This window comes from Kogia breviceps, chromosome 11, assembly GCF_026419965.1.
Source record: "Kogia breviceps isolate mKogBre1 chromosome 11, mKogBre1 haplotype 1, whole genome shotgun sequence".
Classification (NCBI taxonomy): domain Eukaryota; kingdom Metazoa; phylum Chordata; class Mammalia; order Artiodactyla; family Physeteridae; genus Kogia; species Kogia breviceps.
In genome coordinates, this window is record NC_081320.1 from 67,767,877 (window position 1) to 67,773,876 (window position 6,000).

A 6,000-nucleotide genomic window follows, 5' to 3' on the forward strand; every position below is an offset into this window, starting at 1 on the left:
GAAGGATGCAATGGGATGTGGTACACAGAACATTTAGCAGCACAGTACCTGTCATAGGCTACAAACTCTATAAAGATTAGCTGTGGTTAATTCACATTCATTATTTAATTTAATCCTCACAATGTTAGTGTTATTACTATTCTTATTTACAGAAAAAGTTGAGACTCCAAGAAGTGAAATGACTCTCCAAAATTCACCCAGGGAGGGCTGTTTCAAGTACCCCACTCAGGAAAGAACTAAGACAAACAAAAGGGAAGAGTCCTGGTTGGGGGCCACAAGAGCAATACCTGTCAACCGCACAGCAGTGACCCCAGACAAGGCAGGGGTGGAGAGGAGGATTCCAGAGACAAATTTTACCAACTTATAATAGTGTGTGAGACTGAGACATTGTCTAAGCAGGGCCCAAGCCAGGATGTCACAGTGAGCTCTCCACCCAGGCAACTCCACATTCCATGACGGGGGTGGGGTCCTCACCCCACTCAGGCTTCTGCACATAGCAGGTGCTCATTGAACATTTGCTAAGTGGCCTGGGTAATAAGGCTTCTTTTTTATCTCTCCCCCACCCCCATAATTTGGAAGACTTTCCTTGCCCTTAAAATCATGAAGTATGAAGGACTTTGTCTCTTCCTCAATAAAAGAGTTGGGGGGGTGGAGAATCTTCCCTGACAATTCAATTTTGTGTAAAGTACCTGATGGATCCTGGCAATTATTCCATTAACTGTACTTTAAACAGCAGCTCTGGCCTCCCTTCCTTTCTCCTCCTCCTTCTTCCTACACTGAGGTCATGGTTCCTAATTTAGTCCACCATCATAATTTCTACCCACAGCAAGCTGATATCATCACAAGCAAGCACAGTCCCAGACTTACTCTAAGGCAGTGAGACAGAGACCCAAGAAAGAAAATGAAGGCTTATGTTCATTCCTCCCTCCCTTCCCTGCCCAGTCACTTGCTTCTTGTCCTAATGTATCATGGAGCCTGCTCTTTTACAAAAAAATCAGAAGGACATTGCAGAGACACAGACTGAAATTCTCTTATTTTGACAATATATTTTAATATATATATTTAAAATACAAGAGGAAGTGCAGATATTTCTGTCTTGTTTGCTCTATGAGATTCATGTATTTGAGTTGTTTTCATTTTAAAGAAAATATGAAAAACAAAGGACCGGAAGGGTTAAGTAATCACGGAACAGCCTGTCCTCATTAGTTGTGTGAAATCCCCACTGCATCACAGGGACAGCATGTTAAATCAATAGAGACTTGAGCTGTTAATTTCCAAAAAGAAAGAGATGCTTGAACTAAAATAGTCTATGTCAAGTCTCTGCCCATAGGGAACGGAAGCCCCTTTAATTTCAGGTCTTTCTACAATGAGGTAAGTTCCAGGAACATAATGAACGCTTTACAAAATTTCATGCTTTTTTGTGGGGGAAGGAGGGAATACTCTGTTGACACACAAGCTTTAGTTTTGTACAACCCTGAAATTACAATAAGGTGATAAGAGGTATAGGTGTATATACAGGTGAATATAGGTGAAGGGTGATGGGGGGGGAGTGGGACTAGGGAGATGGGAGCGCATCAAGGTCAGGAACAGGTAAACCTCTTGCCCTTTGTTATTTTTTATTCCATCTGCTCTGCTTCCCTGGGCTATGCCTCTGCACTCAAAGTCAAGGAGAGGAGATGCCACTTTTACTTCTAACTGATCCATGGCCATCTGTTTTTTCATTCCCTTCCAGGAAGAAGCTGAGAAAGAGAGTGCTTACATTGCATCGACTCACGATCAATAACTTGAAAAAAAATTTTTATTGAAATATAGTTGATTTACAATGTTGTGTTAGTTTCAGATGTACAGCAAAATGATTCAGTTATACATGCACATATATTCTTTATATATATATGAATATATATATTCTTTCTAAATGATCAATAACTTTTGACCGGGTTTGCATGATCAAATATTTGCAGGGTCTAGTGAGGACCAGGGTGATAAAACAAAGGGCAGCTTTTACTAGAAGTCACTTCATGATACCACTTCTTTGTGGGTCTATTCCTTGTGAACTGTAATAGGTGTCATCATCTTGATTACCTTTTACACATACAGATTGTGGAAATCCACAGAGTGGAGAACTAGCCAGTTTTCAAACAAATGTCAGCAGATCTAATTTTTCATGAGTTCCTCCCTTCCTTTTTTCTCATCCTTGTTTACGACCTCTTCAAACTAAGAGGGTTCTTCAGCTGGCTGGGGACATGTTTCTTATCAAAAAAAAATTCCTTACATTCTTAGAATGACCATGAGTTCTAAGCTTCCATCATTGAGTTCCGCCCCCCCCCCGCCCCCCCTGCCGGAGAAGTGAACAGCAGCTCCCTGCTGGTTTCTCCTGTGCCATCAGAGTGGATATGAAGGAAGAGAAGGTGTTCCTCTACCCCATCACTTTCCAAAGGACCTCCCTCTCCCAAAGAGCAACCGGTCTCCTCTGGGGAGGGGCTGGATAGGCAGGCTGGGATTGTGAGATCAGAAAGACTATGTCCATCAGCCTCACTTTTTTTCTACCCTTGTCTCTCCCTGCTCCCTGCCACTTGGTCTGTGGATGGGCCCGCTCTGGTATTGAGCCAGTCCTCACCAGGCAGGCAAGTGAGTAGCAGCCACCTACCACCTCCCATCCCCTCAGTGATGCTCAGTGCAACAGTCTGGGGGTATAGGAGCAAACTTAGTCCTTATATGGCCTATGAGGTATGGCACCTCCTCTATTCTAGAGTGTGATTCTCAGCCTTCCCTGCCTTAGAATTCTCTGAAGAGTTTTTAAAAATGCTCAGCCCTGGGTCTACTTTAGAGCACTTGAAACCAAATCTCTGGAGGTGGGGACCAGGCAAGTGTGTTTTTAAAGCTCCCGAGTCAGACAGGATGTGCTTCCTACTGTCCAATGCCAGCTTCAGGCACTTGTCAAGTCTGCCCCTTGGAGCTGGGCCTGGAGTGATGGCCCTGTCATAGCCAAATGCTGCAGGCAATCTCACCGAGACCTCCCACATTCACTTCTGGCCTTCCTTGTCTTGCTCTCCACCAGTCCCAGATATCACCTTCCTCCTGCTCAGTTAGCACCTTCCTCTAGAGACAGAGTCTGGCCTTAACTCCACTCAGCTCTGCCTCATCTCTGCCAGGATGGCCGAGGCCAGGGTGACCCACAAAGGCTCTCTCACAGCTCACCACAAGCTCTGTTTGGAGCTTCTCTTCCTGTACTTTCTTCATCCAACATTTACTGAGCATCCATGATGTGTCAGACTCAGTGCCAGCTGCTTTGTATTGTTACCACATTCAATCCTTATGACAGCTTATGAGGAAGTATTGTTTTTGCAGCTAATGAGACAGAGATCCTGAGATGATAAAAGTCTTGCCCAGGGTGTCTTACTCCAGGTTTGGCTTTCAGATACAAGTCTGGCTGACTCCAAAGCCTGTGGTCTGCACATGGCTGTGCTGCCCCTCACTGATAGAGACCTGGTTTCTGCCTGGAAGTGTCCACAGTCTAGTCTGGAAGACACACAGTGGCGACAAGCATGAGGGAAGGAGGAGATTTGGGCTGTGGGGGGCGCACCTACCCAGAGAAGGAGTCCTCAAGAAGATAATACCTTGAACTGAACCCTAAAAGATGAGTCAGATTTACTCCGATGAAGAGAGTGAGGACCCCTCTTACACAGCTGAGGACGCCAGAGAAATCAAGGCTTCCTCAGGGACCTGCAAGAAATTCAATATGGTGGGAGGATGATGTGGAGGAAAGGGGATGAGATGAAGATGGACAGGCAGGCAGGGCAGGTCATGAGCCTCTAAGTCATGCTAGTAAATTTTGCACTTTATTCTGAGGACAATGGGTACCAATGAAGGATTTTAAGCAAAAGAGAGATAAAAATCAAAGCTGTAGTTAGGGGGAAGGATTGGCAAAGGACATGCATGACTAGAGGCAGGGAGAACAGTTAAGAGATTATAGTGCAGATTCTCGTGAGAGGTGATGTGACCGGAACTAAGTCGTTAACAGTGAAATGGCAAGGAGCGAAGAAAATCAGGAGCTATTTAGAAGGCAGATGCAACTGGACGGATGAAAGACTAAATATGGTGGATGAGAAGAAGCAAGAGTCAAGAACGAGCCCCTTCCTTGAGATAGAAGCTTTCAGGGCTGTACAAAACTAAAGCTTTTGTGTCAACAAAGTATTCCCTCCTTCCCCCACAAAAGAACATAGCAAGAGGAGTAGTTTGGGGAAAGCTGGTGAGGTTTTCTTGAACATTTAAGTGGAGGGGTCCAATGGGCAGCTGAATATGAAGGTCTGGAGTCCAGTTAAGGTGTCTAGACTGGAGATCTAAAATAGGAAGTCATCAAGGTGGTCACTGACTCCAAAGATACAATTAGGTGTCCAGAGAGAGCGGGTGGGGTGAGGAGGGCTGCATCAGCAATGACCACTAGAAGAGACCCCACCTTCCATCTAGAACTTGAGCCGTATTTTGATCCCTAGACTGCTTATTCAAGGCCCCGATACCCTGCCTTCTGGCCAATTTCTTTCCCTGAAGGAAAACATACTCCTCTTGGTGGCCACATCCATTTGCTGATACCCTCTGTGAACATTCAGCTCTTCCAGAACTACATCTCTGCTGGATCTAATTCCTGCATGATTGCTGCTGCCTGGAATCTCTCCATGCTACATACCATCCAAATAGGACACTACAGTACCACTATTTGTCCAAGCTTTCTTTTCCCTTTGGGCACTGTTTCTTGAATAGACCAAGCACTCTTGTGGGGCCAGCCTCTGGAATCAGGTTAGTTCCTTCCAGCCCAAATCCTATACCCTAATTGGGGTTTACTCTCCTTCCCTTTTGGCCCAGGGCTGTGGCCTGATCCAGCATGCCTAACTTCACAGCCCATGGAACAGGAATGCAGGCTCCTGAAGATACTAAGACTGAGGCTGAGGCTGATGGAAGAAGCCTGGGGTGGGGGTGGGGTTCCTCAGTCTATCCAGCTGCATGGAGCATGAGGAAACACAGCAGAGGTAAACAGAATGGAAAAGTGGCACACCACTCTTTGCTCCCAAAGGAAACTTGCTGTGGAATACCTTAAATTAGAAGTCTCAGAAAAACGTGTTAGGGATCCCTGTTGCCCTGGCTGGCTTTGGGTGTGGTTCTTTCCAATAGAGGATGATTGGTGGAGTTTTTCCAGCCCTATAATTCTCCTTGTGATAAGGTAGAATTAAAGCTGAAACATGAGTTCATAAATTGCCTAGTTGGTGAATAGTAGGGTCTAAATCTCCTCCAAAAAAGTTAAATAAGAAATTATATTAAAATTCATAGCCATCTGCCAACAATGATCTAATTTGAAAATTGAATACATTAATTTTTAACCTTAGGTCAGCCTTCTCACTGCCACCTGTCCCTCTCTTCACTACCTCCCCCATCAGACAGTCAATGTGTGCTTGGAGAACTCGAGACCATTTAAAATATTAACTGGACCCACACATACCTAGGAAGATGAATCCATACACACACCTTCTCTTCTTCCGCCTATTATTACTAGTATAGTAGGTCGTATATTTTTAAATGTAGTTCTGATTAAAAATAAATACAGAAGTAGAAAGCCAAGGCTGCGTTTGAGGAAAAGATACTGTGCCAGTGTTTCAGCATCTGTGAGAGCATCTTTCTGTTAGAAGTAGTGGTCACTGACTTTGGGGAGACATCCAGATACTTCAAGGTTTTATAGCATGTACTGTTTGACTTCCCTCCACAACTGCTCAGTTTGGGATGTAAAGAAAGTCTATAAGACAGGGTATAGGAATAGACACAGGCATGATAGACTCAGGCCAGTTATCACCAGGAAGCTGACGTGATCAAGCATCCTCCAAGAGCAGGCAGACCAGGGCTGAATTAGCTAAGTCAGGAAGCTGCTATCAGCATTTTGAGAGGCCAGCATACTTCAGGAAAGGAGCTCTTCTGATGAAGACCCTCTGCTGAATGAGCTCTTTTCTGGATGAA